This window comes from Octopus bimaculoides, chromosome 15, assembly GCF_046866305.1.
Source record: "Octopus bimaculoides isolate indiv1 chromosome 15, ASM4686630v1, whole genome shotgun sequence".
In the NCBI taxonomy this organism is placed as follows: domain Eukaryota; kingdom Metazoa; phylum Mollusca; class Cephalopoda; order Octopoda; family Octopodidae; genus Octopus; species Octopus bimaculoides.
In genome coordinates, this window is record NC_142942.1 from 35,721,506 (window position 1) to 35,745,316 (window position 23,811).

Here is a 23,811-nt window from a genome sequence, read left to right on the forward strand (position 1 = left end):
AGGTGAAGTGTTGCCTGTTCAAAGATATATTTCCAATGTAGGAGGTATTTAATGAAATAAGTAAAGTATTTGAAGAGTGATTTACTTTACAATTACTAAAGGAAGAATAAAATATGGAATACATATTATAAAAATGTGTGAACAGACAAAAAGAAAGCAAGAAATTGTTTTTTATCCGTTGTTAAAGCATATATTAGTGCGAAACAAAAATAAGTAACACCCCTCTACAGATATATGATAATACATACATTCATACATAGATACATAGATATATACATACATACATACATACATACATGTATGAGCGTGTTTGTGTGTGTGTGCATGTGTGTGTGCGTATTTGCGTATAAATTTCTACGTCGTTATATATACATTGATCATTATATATACATAGTCTTCATATATACATTAGTCATTCGAAACTACTTACAACGAAGATACCTTAACATTAACTAAAGCAAAAATATATATTCACCAAGCACTAACATGCGGATTTTGAAAAGTAGCTCATGATACAAACTAGAAAATCTTTAGCAGAGCAATAATTTATTACGGAATAGGAAACTTAGCAATATATTCGTAAACAGGCGAAATATAGTTTGATACTCATTAGTACGCGTACACTAAAAGTTACAGCGTACCAATACAATATATACAAATATTTTCATTCACACATTATACTGAAATCCGTACCTCCCCCCCCCAAAAAAAACATGACAAATCAATTCACCATGTCTGGTTAAATTCTAATCCATATACTATTGCAAGTATATAATATTCGGCACGTGACATACATGCAACCTCTCAATTTTACATGAATGAATGTCTGACGTTTAAGAATTGGGTCAGAAAAACCATGTGCTTTTTTAAAATCAAATCGTAATGGGTTAAGCATGTTAAAATAGATGTTGCTATACGGAAGTAATGAGAAATTTCATGAAGTGAAAGACATACACATACATGCATACACACACGGTCATTTTTCAAAGGAATTTTCAATGGCTGGATAACTGAAGAGATGTTGGCGTGGACCCTCCACCCTGGCATCCGAAACTCGGAGTTTTATCATGGCTACTGAATAAGTGTCACATATTTTTACAGATAAATTCCTCTATTTGCATAATATCGAGGTCTCTTTCTTTCTTTTGTTGCCATTCCTGTCAAATATATATATATGTGTGTGTGTGTGTGTGTGTGTGTGTGTGTGTGTGTACGCAAACACACACATACATACGAGGTGCTATCAAAACATATCGCTTCCGCATCCGCCCTATCGGCCAGATTTAGTACCTCTTCACCAAGATGAATATGCGCCTTAAAGTTTGACGATTTAACACCGTTGTCGAGATCCAGAGTGAATCGCAGAAGGTCCTCGGCTCGCTTACGGAAAACGATTTCCAGGCCGGATTCCAAATGTGGTAGGAATGCTAGGACCGGTGTATTGCTACACGAAGCAACTATTTCGAAGAAGATGATGTTAAAACTTAGGTGAATAAGTTTTTTAATTTTTTTATTAAACATAATGAGTCCGAGAACCTCTTCATAACATCTCGTATATATATGTGCAATTACTCTCTCCGAGACGAAATCTATCTCTGTCTCTCTGTCTCTCTCTCTCACACACACACACACGCACACACACACACACACATACACGCACACAGTGCTTTTGTTTGATTTTCCCGATTTATTTTTATATTGATACAACCAGTGAAAGTAAGCGTTGTAATAAGAAACAGACAACTGTGCATATTTACACGCGAACAAAGAATCATGTTGTACTTAACAATATAAATATAAATTTAATTATCTCAACATTTGTGTTTTTTTTTTCTCACGAAATTAAAATTTCAAAACTGAACTATAGCGACGTCTTCGTGATGCTTTTGTTATTATAGCGTTATTTTTATTAATTTATTTTATGATTAGAAATTGGCAAGAAGTTATTGTTTCTTGGCATATAGTAGTAATTGTCTCTTGGAAAGTAAAATGATGGATTTTATGTGATATCTCATTACATACATCATCAAGTTTTTGTTTATATGTTCATTCATAATAGTTTTTCCCCCCTTAAACATATTGTTATCCTTTGCATCGGTAGAAGTAATTCTCTTTCCATAAATAATATTTTTTTTTCAAAAGATATTGTTGCAGTTTTCATTCCTCTGTTTAATGCACATTTTTGTTTACTGCGTGGAGTTTTTCACTTTTTAGGAAAAAGTGATTATCAAAATGACATCTTGTCATTTTGCTGAATCGAGTTCTGCAAATAGAAATAATTGTTTTTATATATATATATATATATATATTATATCTCATTACATACATTGTCTTATTTGTGCTTAATATCTCAATCACAAATACCTTCCAGTTTCTGTTTAATATGTTATTGCATCAATCGTCTGGTTGTTTTTTACACATTTATTTGTAATGTTCTCGGTTTTTGCTATTTGCTTCACATTTGTTTCGAAAATCATTAGTAGAAATAATTCCTTTTATAATGTTATTTTATATTGTAAATATTTTAGCTGTATTTTGAATTTTATACAAGGAAATCACCAGCCAACGGTCTTTGGCCTCTCTTCCATTGCAACTCACATCTCATTGTATTTCTGTCATTCACTGTGATCACTCACACTGAAGATTTCGATGAAAATTGCTGCTAAGTGACTCGGAAAAGAAAATTCAGGCTACAGGTACGACAAAGAGATACCTAAAAAACAGCAGTACATAATGCGGAATTTTCAAATGTGCAACAAATAATTACAAGGCAAACAGAAAAATATATTCGAAATGAAACTCAAGAATATAAAGGTCCAAAAATGAAAGAAACATATTCTAAAGTGAAAATTATGAAAAGGAAGAAATGAATAATTAAAAAATTCAATGGAAATTGCCTGGAAGTCATAAAAAGATTAATTGCGAATTATAGATCTATTTATTCTGACTGCAACCTGCAAAGAGTTTTGACGTAAATGATATCAACGCTATACAAAACTTGCAAATATTTACAGAGAGAAGATTGCGAAATTAAGAACGTTGTGTCAACACTCGACTAAGGAATTAAAATATTATTCAAAATGTAAGATATGCGAGAATCCCAAACAATACAATCAACAACAATACGTTTTTCAAAAATAATTTTATTGTGACATTCATACAAATTCTTGAATATTGTTGGTAACTTTGCAGAACCAAACATTTCTTATCAGAAATACTGACTTCCAGGAAATAATACAGCACTATATCTTCGAAATATGAATAATTCACGGCTTTTCAAAGACAGTATCAAGTCTTACAACTCACCAATTTCCTTTTCTACATTGGCAGTATCGCTCCAGATTGTGAATTTGATTCTTTCCGCGTTCATGAACAAGTCTAACATCGCATGAGTAATATACTCCTCAATAATTTGTTCCACTGTAGGTAATTGATTCCAAATTGGTCACTAACATCAGTTTGTCGAATCAGAATGACGAAAGACTCATCCATCGAATTATAAATTCTATTCATTAGATTATCAGAACAATTTTTATGCTTTCGTGTAGAAAATGAAGATGTTTAAAGAAGAACAGTTGTGAATAAGGCATTCAAGCGAATTCGCAAGTAACTGAATGTGCTTAACATCACTCTTGCGGCTAAGTGACAACGATTTTTAGTAATACTAACTTTCAACCATTTTAAAACTTCACTTTCGTGTTTAATATAAGAATGGAAATATGCTATTCACCTTCCTGAACATAGTGAATCATTATGTTATCAACATTGTTACTGTAGAAAGCGAGAATTTAAACTGAACATAAGCAATTTTTGTGTAGTGCAAACGATAAACGGATGATGCAACCAATTCATGTACGTTTGAACATTATTTCAACAATATTTTGACGTCTTTTTGCTCAGAGAATAATAATTTGTATACTGTAAGGTATGAAAGGGATCGTAGCTTTAAACAGTTTCAAGTGTATACTAATCAAGAGCTGCATCAGCTGTGATGCAATAACACATAAAAGATGTACAGTTATTTTCCCATCATGTATAGGATCTCCTCAGAAGTGGAGGTAAATCTATCATGACATCACAGATTTGATGAGAAAACTTGCCACTATGATAAGCAGTCGTTCCTAGGATAAAATTTGCTATATTTGTAGAAAGCTCTCATCATACACACTGGATACTTTTGTAACAATAGTGTTCAAATTAAATTGTGCAGATTTATTGAACTATACCCTACTACAATATAACAAATACCAACAAAAATTGCTCAATCTAACGAATTCCTGAAACTATTTATATCACTATTATGTTCTGATTCTCTTAGAGTAAGAATATAAGTTAATGAACCAAGACAAAATAGAAATGAGCAGCATTGTGCATATAAATACCTAATGCATATATTGAGTCAACGTATTATGAAACCGTGAAGAAGCACTTAACTCACAGTCTCTGTGGAAATCTAAATCCTGATGCAATGAAAAATTGACAAATATTGTTGACAGTAGGCATATTGTTCTTTTCGACAATCATCCCACCTTTAAGCTTAACATTCATATCAGTATAACAGTTGGCTCTGCAATGAACCGTGTATACACATTTTCAAATCTGTACATATGTTCTGCGATTGCGCGAAATTTCAAAGCAATGTAATTGTTCACGATAAAGTCTCGTATTTCTTAAATGCCAAATATATTAGTATACCTAGGAATGTGGCAGCTTATAGAATAACAAAATGCCTCACAAATCAAATGCAATTGTATATTGCCATAAACTTGGAGACCATATACTGTATACTTCAATAATAGAAACACGAAAGAAGCATTACCATACCTTCTCTCAAATTGTATGGATACAGGTATTGATACAATTACTTAGTAACAATTTTTTAAAATCTTCATATAAAAGATTATAGTGTGGAGTATAAAAGCTTACGGTGAGAGAGAGAGAGAGAGAGAGAGAGAGAGAGAGAAGACATATACTTGAAATAAATATATTTTTTACCGCAATCCCTTAAATATTTCAGATATTTGTTTCTCACAGTTGCGATAAAATTCAAAATTGTTAAACGACCTCTATCAGCAAATAAGAAGACATGCTCATTAAAGATTGTATTAATCAACGATATGCTTCGGAAATATCAGGAAAAGAAAAAAAACACACTTGAAGCACATTGAAATATTAATCATAACAACCTGTCAGCATCTAACTTCCTAATGCTAAACTTGGCTCCGAAATTGCTTTATATGAATGAGCATTAACAACTAAAATTATGCGAACTATACGAAATTGAATTTTAGTTAGCAAGAAATACTTGAATGCCATCATAAATTTGGTCACCGATTCTTGTTCATTGATGAACCAAGATGATTTGGCAAAATAAATTTTTATAATACTGCTATTAGCAACGTTAGAGAGAAAGAGAGAAACTTTTCACCTCTGCAACTAAATAGTGAACGTAGTACATATTTAGACTTCATGTCTTTAACCGGGGCATATCATTATTCTCTATGAAAACTTCTTCATTTAACTCTAATCATTATCTTTAGGATTCATACCACATACCTCGTAATCAATGAACAGTCTATACTTCAAAGTTCGCTGAATAATATGACAGATACGCAAGCCAATTTCATAGAAGTGGTTAGCTGACACATATTTTTCAGTCTTGTTGATTGCATTTTATGAACTTAGAGTGACCAGAAAAATCTCAAGAAAAGTCATCTTGATAACACATCACCTTAAATTTTCCTGGTAATTTCAATTCTCAACAGCAGTTATTATTTGAGAAGGCTTCAATCCCATTACATTTATTGGCATCTTTTAAGAGCAGTGCGTACATATGCCCAAGATCTTAATTGTCTGGTCCCTGATCTTCCAAATCAGCTCACATCCAATTTCGAAACATATTACTTAAACTAACCTAAAACTGTGGAAATTGTCAACATTGCTGGAATATAGTATCCACTCACAAAGGTTACTGATCTAGTTTCTGCTATGTCCGTAATATCAATAAGTGCACGAAACTCTTCCGATGTTTACTCCATCAAAGAGCTCCTTGTACATTTCAGTAACACCCGTATCACTATCGCAAAGATGAAAGGAGAAAGAGCACATCACACCATGAGGTCTTACTCCAGTGCTTACAAGTTGGTTGCGAATTCCTTCATAGCAAGCGCATAAATGCTGGTCTAAATTTCCATCATACATCCCGGAATGACAGAAGAAATCCAGTGTTTTGTGTAACAGCATACAGAGTACTGATCAGTATTCATGTGTTGTGTCAAATTTCACTATATGAAAGACGTTTCTTCCTTTATTGGCATGCTGAATGGTGCTTCATATATTCATGACTGCCTCATTATAACCCGCGTATTCAAGGCACTCGTATCCTTATGAGTTCATTCGCTGTTAAAAATCTTAACATCTTATCAACATTATATAAACCATTTTACTCACTACATTGAAGATAGCTATCGGCAGGAACTGATTAATTGACGTTGCCACCTCCTTCTTAGGTAGTAGCAGAATCTTTGCCAAACACCAGTTATGTATTACTGTTTCTGCATTCAACTGTCTTTGCTATGGCTCATTAATGATCTGCGGGTTCTAGAGAGAAGTTTGAATATTCTTTTATACGTTTGTAGTTTCTTCTTTGAAATACCGTTGAATGCGTTGTTTTTTTCGACTTACTTGATTGTGAAGTCCGAAATAAGTGGTCGAACTGGATCTAAGGCTCAAGTGGAATTAGCTCATCAGTAGTTAAGAATCCAGGGTGGCGTATGATGGGCAAGTGGCGGTATCAGTTTGAAATTTGGTAGTTCCGTGCTAGTTGGTACTTTACTTTTGGTTTCATATATATCTACAATATTGGACGAAATACTAGAATTCCTTGTAAAATATATAGGAGTATATCAACCATACATTCATTATCCGAAACAGCTGCGAAGATAAGACTCCACTGCATCAAATAAATTGTATAAGCAACTTTTCATATCAATACATTTCTTACATTTGCTATCGTTTGTGTTTTTCCACTTCCATACTCGCTCGATTCCGATTGTTCTTCTAACAGATATTCTTTCCTCCATACCTTTCGACTACCTCACCCTGATAAAGGAGTTGGAGTTTAAGGCCCAGATTTCTCTGAGCGCTATTTGATGACTATACCGCGTTTATATAAGTACTTTGTAATTCATTACTTATATACTTGTATGTGTGTGTGTGACTATATGCGTATCCTCTACATATATGATACATTTGTGTCTGTATTATTTGTATATATATGTGTATATATATATGTGTGTGTGTGTGTGTGTGTGTGTGTGTGTGTGTGTGTTTGTGTGTGTGTGTGTGTGTGTGTATCTGCCCTTGCCCAAACTGCCCTTGCCCGCGCTCGTCTAATCAATCACGTTACTGCCCTATCTCCTTCTCTACACCGACCCCAACCGTATTCCCTCGCCTCTCCTTTTCCAACCCCTTACCTTACCTTTTCGTCGGAAGATCCTAAAGGCCTTCCGTGGCCTCCAGGCAGATACACCACCCACCCTATTTTCCCCAAACCACCCTTGCCCTCCTTTAAACGCTCCCGTATACTACGCAATTTGCTCGTCCGTACCATTCTCTCCCTCCATTCCAACCCAACCAGAATCCTTCCCTTGCTCTAGATTCCGTTACCCCACCTGTCCTTTCATCACTAACACCACCTCCCTCACTGGATCCAACCAGCACACCCTCTACATTAGGAAATCCTTCTGCTGCACTTCTTCCAGCCTTATCTATTGAATCAGATGTAATATCTGCAACAAAATCTACGTTGGTCAGAGGGGTCGCCGGCTGGCCGACCGGTTCACCGAACGTCTACGAGATATTCGTCTACGTACGAACACCCCCGTCGCACATCATTTTCGCTTGGCCAGCCAATCCACCTCAAATATCTCCATTTTGGGCTTCACCCTACGCCATGGATCCACCAACTCTTGACTCCGCCTGTAACAACATTACATTTTTACTCTACAGACACGAACTCCTTTCGGACGCAACACAAACCCCTCCTCTCAATGACTGTCCCTACACCTTCCTTCAGAAATAACTTCTTATCCTATCTTATATTTACTCACATTCTTTATAACTTTTATTCGTTTATTTTCCATTTTTTATAGTTTTTTTCCGTTGCACTTGCTTATTTTGCTCCTTTTGTTATTCCCTTTTACTTTATCCTTTAATTTTATCATTGTATTATTTTCTATTTTTATCTTTTTTATCTATTATTTTTTATCTATTATTTTTCATCTATTTTATTATTTTATTTTAATTTTATTTTTACACGTTTTTATTAAGTTATTATTATTTTATTATTTATTTTTGTATTTAATTTCATCATTATTTTAAAATTATATTTTATTTTTATCTTTTTATGCTTTATTTTTTTAATATTTATTTTGTCACTGACCTTTTCATACAATTTATTCCCTGTATCGTGTTATTCTAACATACCTACTTTCATTTTGTATTAATTTTTTATCCCTTTTTCCTATACCACACACAACACACCACCCACCACACACCACCCACCACACACCACCCACCACACACCACACACAAACACATAACACCACCCCTCTCCCTCTCAGGCACAAGCACACACACGAACACACACATAACTCCACACACATAACCCTCAAAACACAACACGCACATATACCTTCACACACACAAGCCTCTACACACACACAACACACACACATACACATATACATACACATATACGTGCACCTACATACACTTCAACACACACACACACGCAACAGTGCGACACACAGAGATAGGTACGCACACGCATTTATACAGTGAGAGAACAGGTGGCAGAGACACAAAGATAAACACACACACACACACACACACACACACATATATGTACATATACATATACACATTGCCACTCCGTTTACGCATACATGCGAACACACACACACCCTTCTTCACCCATTCACACAACTCCACCTCGCTCCCCTCTCCCTCTCACACCCGTACACACACAGAACTCACATATACTTCCACACACTTAACACACAACACATACATGTACAGATATGCACGCACATACACACACGTATATATGCGAACATACAAACACATACATAAACGTACATATATACCCCCACACAAACAACACACTCAAACAGAACACACATACATACACACAAATATATACATGCACACACACACGTACACACACACACACACACACACGTGCTATCATACACACAGGCTATCATACACGCACGCGCTATCACACACACACACAGTTACGAACCTTTCTTCAAACTCTTCTGTCTCAGAAAGCACTTTCTCGTTGTCCATCTTGTCTGGTCATTCTAAAATGTGGTCATTCCATGTGGCGATTTTCTATCCTCTGCCTCCTGTTTCTGAAGAAGAGTTTTGCTCGAAACGTAACACACCCTTTCTTGCCTTCTCTGAGAGTCTTAATACTTTGCATGTACCACGTCCTCGCGTTGTTATGTTTCTCTTGTCTTTTTTCTCCGTTTTTTTTAAAATTAAACACACACACACACACGTGTGTTTGCATGTATCTGAATGTGCGCTGTGTGTGTGTGTATGCGTGTGTGTGTGTGTATTTGTGTGTGCGTGCGTGCGTGTGCTGAAAATGTATTCTTCCATGTAATTTCCGTAGCCATCCTGGTGGACATTCACAGACGCATTTTAACTTTTACTCTGTATAATAAACCTTAGCTTGCTCTAAAAGCAACTGAAATCAACCGTTGCCTCATAGCTTCAGGCATTTTAACTGCGCTCATTCGATACTCCTGGCAATGTTCAATGTTCTCCAAAACTTTTAATCTTTTGGGATTTCATTCGCAGTTATCGAACAACAACGTAACTTTAAACTGTCCCTGTTCCCACTGCAGACGACACATGCACAGCGCTACAAATACGGCCTGCACAACCACCTTCACATTTCATGACTACCGCACAAGTATTCTGGATTATTTTTCCGTTTTTTTTTATATTTAATTTTTGAGAGCGGTCGGGTTCATTTTTTAGTATTCTCGTTTGTGAGAGCAGTCGAGTTTATTTCAGATGTTCTCATTTTAAAAATTATCTCCGGCCAATCGTTGAGAAGACCTTGGTGTTACCTTGGCAGAAGTTTGCGCTCTTGTTGTTGTTGTTGTTATTATTATTATTATTATTATTATTATTATTATTATTATTATTATTATTATTATCATTATTATCATCATCATCATCATCATCATTATATACTTCAGGAACCCTACATGGTTAAGGTAATATATTTAGAATAATCCAACGGGATATATCTCTACATTCTTATCTTTTGAGAATTATTATCAGATTTATGTACTAACCGTTGAATAACCTATTTTGAATACCTAACAGTGAGCAAACCGGTAAACGTTTCGAGAAATCTCTTACTAATTGTCAATATATATATATAGATATGTATATATGTATGTGATAAGCCAACATTCCGCCAATACTGTATTGGCTTAAATTGTCTTGTATGAAACTGCTTCCGCCTGTACTCTTTCACAAACAGTTGTTTGAGGACATGTTGATGAAATACTTGTGACAAAATATAATAGAATACCTGAATTCCAGGTGGTGGTTTAAAATGGACACTGTAGACTTCTCTTCTACCCAAATGACTACAACATATTTGAAAGTATTAGTGTTGTGCTTGCTCTTGCATTTGCTGGTTATTTGAAATTCAACGTGACCAGCGTTCGGTGAAGGGCTGCGCCCGTGCATATGTTAGGAGTAATAGTCCGTCTTAAGCGATTTGTTGTTAAGTACAAATAGAAAAAGGCTCTTGATAAAAAATGATTCCGAGAGAGAGAGAGAGAGAGAGAGAGAGAGAGAGAGAGAGAGATAGAGAGAGAAATCTGGAGGGAAACGGGAGGGGAAGAAAGAGAGAAGACGAGTAGACATAGAGAGAAAGATAGAGACATCGGACCTGATAGAATGAATTTGATATACTAGATGTAAAGGATACAAAATAAAGACGCATAGATAGAAGGAAGAAGAAAATAAAGAGGATAATGTATGAATAGAAAGTGGGTTAGTATATTTAATTAGAGATATATCCTTGATTTAAACTATTCCAGAGAAGGCAGGGAAGTGAAAGAGAGAGAGAAGGCAACGTAGACGTAAAAGCGAGACGATGTTTTCTGTGTGAAAGCCCTTAGTCATGTCTATTGGATACGAGCTGGTTTCTGGCTGTGACAACTACATGAATACAAAATCCTATTGTGGTTTACAATTTCGAATGTAGACAAAACTTAGATTAATATAATATATTGCCTTCTACTGGAAATGTATTAACCCTTTTACAATTTTAATTACGATGTGTTACATTTTTCTTTGTGTAGTGGTTATACCTCTGTTAAATGATTTCTCTTATAAAGTAATTAGCATATGACACATTCTTAGATTTAAAATATTGATTTTTTAAAAATATAATCTTTTGTATGTTTCTTCTTATTAGACATTTATCAATATATTTTTTAAAGGTGGCAATTATTATTTTGATTAAAATTTGAAGAAGGATTATGTTTCTCTCGAGCCAATATGGTTTTAATTATATCGTCGAATCGCTATAATTCCTCTACTCGTTTTCTTTTTGATGGTCTAATCTTCCTAATATTCTGTCACTTATCAGCTCATGTGTCATCTATAATTACGTTGGCTTTGTAGCTGCAAGAGAATCGGTTTTTGATCCTTGTTACAAGTTCATTTCATATCCAAGGCATATTATATTGTTATCTTGTGTCAAAGTAGGAAACAGATAGTTTGTGCATTTCTTGAAAGCCCTTCGCAGCATCGCTAAGTTCTCAAGAACTAAAGCTCATAATGGGTTTCGACTTCTGTTGAGAAATCGTGCGTGCCACTGAAATCAACTGTAAATCTCATACCTAATTAACTATAGCATATGAGTTGGCACTCTTGAATCGACTTACAGTGTTCGGTTTGCATCCATAGCTTTACACAGGCTAGGGCTGCATATATCACGCATATTGCTGACAACGACAACGGTAGAATTGATTATTATTTCGTACCCTTAAGGTTTCCAGGGTAACTTGTCGATCATAATAATCTAAGTCTTTATTCACTTAACATTAAAAAATATAAGTCCTAGTGATTTCCAGATATATTCTCTCTTACATGGTATTTATAACATAACATTACGCTTTCAAGAAGAGATTTAATCCCAGTTTTCCAAAAACTCAGTGTGTTCCAAAAATGTTTACATGATTTAACTGCTGATAACTTAATTTTAATTTTATTTTCCATTAAACCCGTTACATATAATGAAGGAAGCCAGTTTTTGAATACTATATACCATTGTTTATTTTATCGTCATTTTACTTAAAGAATCATGCCTTCAGGTTCATTATTTGTACGTTTTACCTTTGCCCTTCATTCATGTTTGAAATGGTTTCATATGCTTTCTATTAGGAAAAGTTGAAAACAAGGCGTACCAACTGAGTCTTCATGATTAGTAAAGAAATCATATTACCATCGACGTGAAACACCTACAAACCATTAAGATGAGCTGAGACAGAAACTTTCTCCAATAGTAATTGCTCCCTTTAATGTTTACTGTGAAGAAGTACAATTGTATAACTGATAACTACTGTGAACAAGGAGCAACCTACAATATAAAAGGTAAAGAGGAAAACAAATTTTCACTAAAGAAAATATTTTAACTGCAAACAATTAAAAAATAAGAACTTTAGCTTACGAATTGTAAATGATCACATTATTTTTTTTTTGTTTTCAGTTTAGATATCCTAATTCATTTAGCGTCCAGTTGATAACATTCAATTAGCTTTAATCTATTAGTCAGAGCTAAGCAATTGATATTTATTACCATGCATATTTTATATATATATATATATATATATATATATATATATATATATATATATGTATGAAGTATTAATCTAGTGCATCAATTATTTTCTATCTTAATCCTTTCTTCAGTTGAGTGTATTTTATTCTAGTTCATTGATTCCTTCTTTGATCTTGGTTTCTTTATCTACCGTGATATTAACGATATTAATTAATATTGCCTTGGTGTGATTTTACTAATATACATCTTATAATAATTGCACTATAAAGGATAATTTTATCTGCCAAAGTATTTCTCTTTTTTTATAATTTGCCGTGTAGAACTTCAGACAGTCTATCTTCTTAGAGCAATTGTAACTGAGTCCAGTTGTTTTTTAACATGTTGTTTGAAGGTGTTAGTACCAAATATAAGAAATAGCAGGGGGAAATACTCGTCAAATATTCCTGTTGTAATAGAAAGAGATGGACATTTCGTAATTTTCTCTTCCGTCTATATCTGCAGCATTATCTGTCATTATTCTGATGGGATGTCTCATATACCTGCATAGTATTGGTGCTTGTGGTTCCTTACACCAGTCTAATGTTTCCAGAGTGAGTGAATAAGCGTAGAATATAAAAACCAAGTCGTGTAGCAGATAAATTGGGGAGCCTGAAATTGTTAAATTGTTAAAACAACAAAACAGCATAGTGTTCCAAGTCGAGTGGAAGAATGGCTCTTGGAACAGCAATTATGAAAATAGCTTCCCTGAAATACCTTCTTAAATTGACAGCAAAGATGAAAAGGAAATTAAGGGTAAACGTTACCTCTAATACCACCACCACCACTACACTTCAAGTCACAACAAAAGCGAGCAACAAGAACAACTGTACTGAAAGACAAGACAAAGAAATCGATGATACAAACACAACTTCTACTACCACCACCACCACCACAAACGTCTCCTCTACTAACACAAACATTAATACAATAAAAATAGCAACCAGTTAAATTTTCAAACAAATGGTAATGGTTTCACATATGCGTATCGCTGTTTCGTTTTTGCTGCCACCCAGCCTAAAAAGGAGCGATTCGTTGCAATTATCTATTTGAAACTTGTTGTAATCAGTTCTTAGAGCTTATTACAGGGCGCTGCATATCAATGATTCGGTGCATCCTTTCAGATCACTTTTTGTTAGCCATCTCTAAGTGCTGGGCTTGTTTTTTTTTCTTCGATTTCTCTGAGGTATTGTCCCTGCAGTGATTTCATTTTCCAATTGTTTCCTCTTTTCTTAAATGTTTATGGATGCATCACATTTTCGGTAGGTATTATATTGTTAATTCTAAGAGCGGTAAGGAATGATTCTCTCTGCTGTTTGATGTACCATCCCTAACTGTCATTCTCGCTGACAACACAGATCTTTCATCCTATGAGCCTCTTCTTCCTTTGTTCCTAGGCAATACAGCCTATAAAGATCACTTTTAGGGCGTCGTTCCTCGTTAATTGTCGTCACTTTTCTGGTTTGCCTATATCGCATTTGGGAAACAGCCCATGTGTTCCTTTGCCCTAATCTTGTTTCTCCCATTCAGCCGACTTCTGATAATTAATTTGGTTCTTCTGAGATATTCTCGTCTAAAGCTTTCCTTCGTTTCAAGTTCCTTGATTTTGTCATATTCCAAAATACCTAGATACTTATATCCACCACTCTCAATATCCTTGATTTTATCACCATTGGGTAGTTCTGCACCATCAGAAGACACTACTTCGCCTTTTCGTACTATAAGTGTACAGCACTTTTTTACTTCCAAATTCCATCCCGATATCCTTACTGAATATCTTCACTGTTGAAGCTAGACCATTAATTTCACGTTCGGTCTTCCCAAAGATCTTTAAGTCATCCATATATAACAGATGATTTAATCTTCCTCCACTTTTCAAAGTATATCCCGATGTTGCTTTACGTAATATCTGTGTGAGGAGTACTATACAAATCATAAACAGCAGTGAGGAGAGACTATCTCCCTCAAATATGTCTCTTTTGACGTTAACTTTCACCAAAGATTTCTACATAAAGTTAACTCTGTGTTGCAGTTCTTCATTTATCTCCTAAAAAAATTTGAGATGTTATCAGACACTTGTACCAGCTGAATACTTTCTAAAATCCACGAATGGGGGAACCATGTCAAAAACTTTCTCATAATTGATCCAAACCATGCCCAGGTTAGTAAGTCTTTTCTAGCAGTCGTCCAGTAACATTCTGTCTATCAGAAGTTAGTCTTTTATCGCTCGGCATTCAATCTGCATTCCTTCTGTTCCACTGCATTCCTTCTGTTCCACTGCATTCCTTCTGTTCCACTGCATTCCTTCTGTTCCACTGCATTCCTTCTGTTCCACTGCATTCCTTCTGTTCCATTGGTAGTTTACCATTCATTTCCAGGAAGTTTACTATTATTATTATTATTATTATTATTATTATTATTATTATTATTATTATTATTATTATTATTTTTATTATTATTATTATTGTCGTCGTCGTTGTTGTTGTTATTATTATTATTATTATCATTATTATTATTATTATTATTATTATTATTATTATTATTATTATTATTATTATTTATTTTTAATCTTCATATTTGTTACAATCACTTACCGAGACACACCCAGCGTCCTAGGGCCAGTGAAGGATAACAGATATTACAGTATAATTGAAAGCTTGGGGAGGGGAAGTGGCACGGTCAGTAGCGAGATATATTCATGTAATACAATGCAGGTATTTAAATTGATAGGGGAATTCTAAGGATGTGGGCAGTGCTTGTCACCACAATCTTTTGGATTTCTTGGAGATATGATTTTCAAGGGATATTATGTAGAGGTTTCTGACATCCTTTTCTTGTTATACTTAGTGCACCAACAATAACAAGAACAGTTCTCACTTTAAGGTGTCACATCTTTTGTATTTCAGTTTCCATTTCCTTATATTTACTTAATTTGTCAATTTCCTTCACGGATATATTTTTACAAGTGAGGATACTTACATCTATTAGTCTACAAGTATTTTCTTCCTTATCTTTACTGACTATGTCTGGCCGATTAGCCTGGATCGTTCGGTCGGTGTTGACTGGAAAATCCCAGAGAATAGTGACATTTTTACCTTCAGCGCCTGGCTCAGGGATGATGTTCATAGCAGTAAGCAGGATTGTTGATTTTGTAGTGTTTATATATTTTCCAATATAAATACTGTCATTATTATTATTATTATTATTATTATTATTATTATTATTATTATTATTATTATTATTATTATTATTATTATTATTATCATGTGCTTTCCATGTTCTGTGGTCTGTTGTGATGCTCTTATTTTTACTGAACTGAATGTGTGCGGTGCCTAGTAGTGCTATTTTATGTATGTTATATATATTTGTTAGTCCTGTTGTTTTTGTTATGCATTTGTCTGAATATATTTTTTATCATACCTAATGCGCCTGCTATGATAGGAATTGTTTCTGCTTTTAGACTCCCACATTCGAGTTACCTCTATTTCCATGTCTTTGTATTTCTCTTAGAGAAACGTTGTCATCTGTTGGTATTGATACACCAATTAGAAATCTTTTTTTTTCTTGATGGTCTCTGACAACTATATCTGGCCTATTAGTTTTAATTTCTCTGTGTGTGTTGGCATATCACGTAGTATGGTTGCCTTCTCATTTTCTGTGACCTTTTCTGGCATGTGACTATATCACCTTTTTTCTGTAGTTATTCCATAGTATTGGCATAGCCTCCAGTGTATATAAGTCCCAATTCTGTCGTGTCTGTGAATATATTCCTTCCTAGCCAGGACTTGGAAATCAGAGACAATATGATTTATTGTTTCTTGTCCATCGCCACATATTCTGCTGCTACTTGCATTTCTTTTCATTATATGTTTTTGGTAATTTCTGGTGGGAAGGCTTTGATCTCGTGTTGCAATTAAAAATCCTTCAATCTCTGCTTTGAGTCCTGAGCTTCTCAGCCATTGTTGGGATTTTGCTTTGTCTATTTCTTTTGCATTCAGTTTAACCCAGTATTTGCCATAAAAGGGGCTTTTCTTGCAATCGTTTTACCATGATCCGTTGCTGTTCCAGTTTTATTTCGGATTTCAGTTGTTTTACAGCTTTTGTTGTTTCTTTTCCTTCATTGTTGTTAGGTAGTATGACTTCTTGTTTGTATTTCTCAACTTCCTTAAAAACTGAAAACAGTTTTTTGTTTTGTTCGTGTTTTGTGGCTATTTGAATTAATTTTCTTTGCTTCTTGCAGTAGTATTTTTGTAGTCCTATGGTGGTTATTGTGTAATAGTTTTCTAGCTGTATAAGGCCTCTACCACCTTCTATACGTTGTATATAACCTTTCTATGTCAGATTTTGGGTGGTGCAGCCTAAATCTTATCATTATTTTTCTTGTCTTCCTCTCTATTTTGATTAGTTCATTTAGTGTCCAGTGAAGGATATTGTAGCTGTAACTTATAACTAGGACGGCTAGAGTGTAGATGCCTATATCTTGTTTTTCGCATGGAGCTTTGTTTTCGGAATTAATCTAACTCGTCTATAGTATTCTTTTTTTTATTTTCATTTGTGTGTGTTGTATTGTATCTAGTTCATTGATGCTTAAATATTTGTATGTCTGGCTTTGGTGTAATCCTCTTTTTTCATTTGCTTTATCTAGTGTGATGTTGCTACTCTTAACTAGTTTTCCTCTCTTCAAGGTTGCTTTGGCACATTTTTCTCAACCAAATTTCATGGATATTATTATTATTATTATTATTATTATTATTATTATTATTATTATTATTATTATTATTATTACATATTTCGGCATTTCTTATTCTGAGTTCTAATACCGCGCACGTCATCTTTGAGTATCGTTTTATTGCGATCGATGAAATAAGAACCTGTGGATCACCGTGATTGATATTACTAGTTAGTTATTTAACTGACTGGTACCCTCCTCTCAAAAGTTTACGCCTTGTGCATATTGTGGAAAGAAGATGAAATATTACTATTCTTGTTGCTGGTGGTGGTGACAGTTGCTGCTATTGTTACATCAGAAATACATAATCAATCTTGAAAAGCGTATTTGTTTTAGTTTCTTAATATGAGATACTTTCATGGCTTCACCATCGTCTAAATTCATTGTTGATGTATTGTAGTTAGGTTACAAATGACAACGACTTACCAAATATCGGCGGAAGCAATACACAATGCTCAAGGTCTCAGAAAGCAGGAAACAGACGAACAGAGAGACAGATAAGTAGGCATATCAGTAAGGAGATATCTATATAGAAATATATAGAGTGATATAAGAGGTATAGTTAAAAATATATATGATGTCCATTCAATCATCTTTTGATAATATGCATGCTTTGCTTGGTTTTCAACAAGTTTTTGTTATTTGGTAAGCTGGTTTGTCATTGTTTAATTTCATTGCAAATCAGAGGAATATGTTGCTATTCTTTGTTTTCCTCATTAGTGAATTAAATAAGTTGAAATGGAGTACTTCATAAAATCATCATATAATTATTTAATTGAATATTTTTTTCCTTTCTTAGCTACAAGCGTTTTGATATTTCTAGATAGAAATAGAAGCTAATACTTCAAGTTTGGTTGAATATCTTCAGCAGGAAGCTATAAGGTTCTTTTAAATTAATTAAATTAGTTACATTTTGAAAAGAGGTGTAAATGTAATGGATCGAGAGAGTAATTTTAATTTATTAGTTGTTTAGATAGATAAGCAACTTTAAATTGACTCAGACATATCGGAATTATTTTAAAACGTTCTAATTAATTTTTTTTCGCTGCTATAGATTCAGTATTTGGAGTCGAAGATAATTAATTCTAGCCATTTTCAGTGGGGAATTACTCGCCAACATGTAACACGTACTGCGCTCGTTCACGATCATATTTGTGCCTATATTCAAGAAAGATCCTTTATTCTTCGGTTAGAATTTGGGTAACATTGTAAGCTGCATATTCATTGGTTATTTGTTTTCGTTTCAAAGGAGGGAAGTATCTCGTTATGATTCTATTCTGTGTTCATCAAATAAAGTAAAGTGAAGTGAAATGATGTGCGTTGTATGATGTTTATATGCATACTTCATTCGATAATTTTTACTTCGATGATCAACTCAATAACAGACGTAAGCTGGAGTTGCTATTTTAAGTTTGGTAAAAATCTCTTTCAGAGTTTATTAATTACATTACCAACATTACAAGTTAAGGGTTTCTTAATTACATTATCAACATTACAAACATAAATAATTTGGAAAACAACGAGTAAAAAGTATTCGATTTAGTGTTGCCGTTACTCATCTGCTCTTTAATCAGTCACAATGCAGACATCTCGTTTCCTTCCGTTTCATTCAGGATATATTCTGTTTCTGTTATCTGCTCCGACTTTTATTTTACTATTCTTGCAAATTTCCCCCTCTTGCTATAATACTTCATCTCGTTCCAATCTCTGCGTGACGTTAAGATGTAACTGCTGCTTTGAGCCTTTCACTGGCGCTGTGTTGGATAAGAAGTCCCCTTTTGTCATCGATGCCCTACCGTGTCCAGTTCTGCCATTTGTGGCATTACTGACGAGACAATTTTGTTTGGCTTCAATCCCATTATCCTTATCCCCAGAGCTGCGACATGTGACTTCATACATGTACTTTAAGAATATATGTCATCATTGCTGCAGCTAGTTCTGTTGCACTTTCACTCTCCAAGCTAATTTTGCTTTTCCACAACTGAGCAGGGGTCCTCTTAAGGCTCTTACCCATATACACGTGACAACTAAGCGCTCTGCACAGTACCCCTCAGTTTAATCGACTTCTACTTCAGTTTCCCAACTACATAAGACACCGAGATAATCTTGTGTGTTCCAGGAAAATCAGGAACTTGTTATCCAAACTAGAAACCAGCCGTTATAGGTAAACTCCATGCTTGTCACGTATCTCTACTGTGCTGCAAAGTTGTCAAGTTCAACACTAATAAATTTCGACGTTATCTTCGTTTTTCTTTATCCCATAATGCTGAATGAGCATGTCGGTTGGTGCACTGTTTCTGCCGGTCTCCTCAGTATATCCTCGACTTTTAATATTCTGCACACATTTCCATATATTTTATCCTACCACACGTCGGTTATGGCTTTCTAAAACACCATCTTTATGTGTATATGGATGGTTTTTCAGTATTTTGAAACGCAGAGATATGATGCTTACGGTACTCATGTCTTTTCGAAAATAAAGTATGTAAGGAGACATTCGTGTCTGTAACATACCTCTTTCTTGCATTTTTGTTTTAGAAGCTGACCCTGCAGAATTTTGTTTTTGGTAAGCAGGGTTCCTTTCAAATAATTTGAGCGTTTGTTAATACAATTTATGCTTGTGTTTTCTTCACAAATTAATTTTGTAATTATCAAATTGTTATTGTTTGTAACTATTTATAACTATAACCTCATAATTGTTATTTTTGAGGTTTCTGCTTCTCTAAATATGTTTTAATCTTGTTTCTTTTATAAGCTAGTGTTGTTTGAGACACAAATAAACATGCGAATATTTACTGATGTTTTCGCAAATACATGTGACCAAAGAAATGGTGAAAACTTCACACCCAGGTAGATATTTAGATGCTCATTTTACAAAAAGCAAAACAAACCCCCCCCCCCCCAAAAAAAACCGAGACAATTTGAAACCAGAAGCAAGGGCACCACCTATAACAATAACAAATACCAACAATAACAACGACTAGGATGATGATGATGATGATGATGATAATAATTATAATAATAGTACGCTCTATTTCCATTATCCACGCAAATGAATAACGTTAAGAGAGAGTAAAATATCTTTCACCAGAAAATTAATCATGTTTTCTATTTAGGTGATCTAAAATTGTTTGCCAAAAACGACAAAGAATTAGAAGAGCTATTGAATATGGTCAAAGAATTCAGCTCTGATATAGGTATGGAATTCGGACTTCATAGATGTGCAAAGGCTACTTTCAAGGCATGGAAGTTCATAAAAGTAGAAAACATGGAGCTTGATACTACCACAGCTATTCGAAGCCTAGACCAATCCGAAATATATCTGGGAACCAATGAAGGTGATGGTATCCAGCAATCTGAAAAGAAAGAGAAAATCCGCAAGGAATGCTACCAAAGAGTAAGAATAGTCTTAAACTCAGAATTAAATGCTGCTAACAGAATTAATGCGGTCAATTCTGGCCATACCAGTAACTACATATAGCCTCGGTATCATTAAGTGGAATCTCACTGATATGCAAAATATGGATGGAAGGATCCGTAAAATTCTTACAAGGTACCGAATGCACCATCTAAAATCAGATGTAGACAGGATTTATCTCCCAAGAAAAAGAGGTGGAAAAGGCCTGATGCAGCTCGAACAAAAATAGGCCTTGAAACGTACCTTAATACGAACTGCACTGAAACATGAAGATTCCAAACAAGCTTCAGTCATGAAGCTTAGTCAGAAATTTAAAAGTCTCTTGACCTACAAGGTCACAATAAGAACGACCAAATACTGACAGACCTACCATTGCTTCTCCTGATTTAAACATTAACAGTCAGAAAGACCGAAGAGATCCAAATAGTGGCAACCCTATCATTGACGCAAAATCATCAAACAAAAAGCAAAGAAAGCTGGCATGAATATTATCGGAGACAGCTGGAAAGGTAAACTACTGCATGGAAAATACCCTGCCCGTCTATCCAAGCCAGATATTGATCGAAATCTAACGCAGCAAAGGCTACAAGTAACAGGTCTGAAACGGGAAACAGAAGGTTTTTATACTGCAGTGCAAGATCAGAGCTTACCTACCAGAAACGTCCATGCAAACGTCCTTAAAGATGGATCTGACCCCTCGTGCAGAATTTGTGGAAAATTCACAGAGACAGTTGATAATTTTTCTGGCTACCCTGTCCTCGCTGAAAAGGAGTACCTCATAAGACATGACAGACTAGGGCAGTACATCCGCTGGAATGCTTGTTAATACTACAAAATTAAATCCTATGATAAGTGGTACAGGCACCACCCAGAAGATATAGTAAATGGTGAGGGCGTTAACATCCTTTGGAACTTACCAATACAATCAGATAGAAAAATTGCCTCCAATCGACCAGACATTGTGATCAAGGACTACAACAGAGGAACATGTCTGTTAATGAATATGTCAGTCCTACAAGATCAAAAAGTCGAATACGAAAAGATTTCTCACAATAAAGATCTGCAAATTGAAATCACAAACGTGTGGAAGCTTAGCACTACCAGTAGTAATTGATGCGTTGGGAATGATAAAGAAGAAGTATATTAAGCGACTTCTGGATAACTCCAATCTCCATGAACTGCAAAAGGTAGCCTTGTTGAGTTGAGCCCATATACTACGGAAAGCGCTCTGTATCTAGAATAGAATAAATGGTAAATACGGTGATAATTTTAGCATGCATAACAAAAAAATACCTTGCTACTCTTGGATTTCAGAGGATGCCCGGTACTAAGGCAGCTGAAATAAACTGCTAATGAAAGAAAATCATAAATAATGATAATGATAATAATAATGATAATAATAATAATAATAATGATAATAATAATAATAATAATAATAATAATAATAATAATGATAATAATAATAATAATAATAATAATAATAATAATAATAATGATAATAATAATACTAATAATAATAATAATAATCCTTTCTAATTTTGATGGAAGGGATCAGTCAATAACATTGACCCCAGTGTTCAACTGGTACTTGTTTTATCAACACCGACAGGATGAAAGATAAAATCGACCTCTGCAGAATTTGAACCTAGAACGTAGCGAAGGACGAAATACCGGTAAGCATTTCGTCCAGCGCACCAACGATTCTGCCAGTTCGCCGCATTAATAGTATTAATACTCCTCTCTACTAAAGGCACGTGGCCTGAAATTTTAGAGGAGGGGATGAGTCGATTACATTGACCCCTGTGTTCAACTGGTACTTATTCTATCTATCTATCTATCTATCTATCTATCTATCTATCTATCTATATATCTATCTATCTATCTATCTATCCATCTATCTATCTATCTATCTAGGTCGTCCCTCAAGGATGAAAGGTAAAGTCGACCTCGGCGGAATTTGAAATCACAACGTAGCGACAGACGAAATACCGCTAAGCATTTCATCCAGCATGCTAACGACTCTACCAGCGTGCCTCTTTATGTAAGCTCGTGTGGCCAATAAAAGAATTAATAATAATAATAATAATAATAATAATAATAATAATAATAATAAAAAATAATGATAATAATGATATTTTAAAAGGATTGACGTAACTCTTCACAAAGGTAAACAGACAAGACAAAGAGCGCGATGAGATTGCAATAGATATTTTATTGGTTGAACGCTATTTCAACAGCAAGCCTGTCTTTGTTGAGTACAAAATAAAATATGATAAAAATTCAAAATTATAGAAATTAAAATTTAAAGTATGAACGAGAGCAACCAGCGTCCACACGTTGATGGAATGACATCATCAGTTTTTAAGTTTCAATTTTATAACAGGCCATAAGAAAAAGACAGAAAAAAGCGAGAAAAAAAAAGGAACGAAAAAAAGGGAAGTAAAAAAGAATATTCAATCAAACTGTCTTGTGTTAATTTGATGATATTCTCCCGTCATTTTATTCATTCCTCTAGGGCCTGATGTCAATAACCCGCAAACATATTTCTCTTCATGAATTTTGAGTATTGGAAGTGGAGCAGATTCAGAATATTTTCTGAGAATATGCACTTTCAAGTCTTTTTCAAAATTGCAGCCGTTTGAGGCAAAATGTTCGGAAAGTTCTATCGAATAACTGTTATTGTGCTTGACGTCATATCTGTGCTCATTAAATATTTTGCTTAATTGTTCTGTTGTACGAGCA

At 34.5% G+C, this 23,811-nt stretch overlaps 1 protein-coding gene across 4 annotated transcripts in view; it reads left to right on the forward strand.

Moving 5' to 3' along the window:
• Positions 1-23,811, forward strand: part of LOC106867458 (putative G protein-coupled receptor 139) — a 407,204-nt gene that overhangs the window by 380,643 nt on the left and 2,750 nt on the right. The window contains exon 5 of one of the 4 annotated variants that reach the window (XR_001409149.3): positions 12,490-12,699. The exons of 2 other annotated variants lie outside the window; for them this stretch is intronic. The gene's annotated coding sequence lies outside the window, so the exon portion shown is untranslated. Of the gene's footprint in view, positions 1-12,489; positions 12,700-20,406; positions 20,502-23,811 lie in introns of all 4 variants that reach the window. One more of the 4 variants, XR_008265624.2, reaches the window with a different exon arrangement.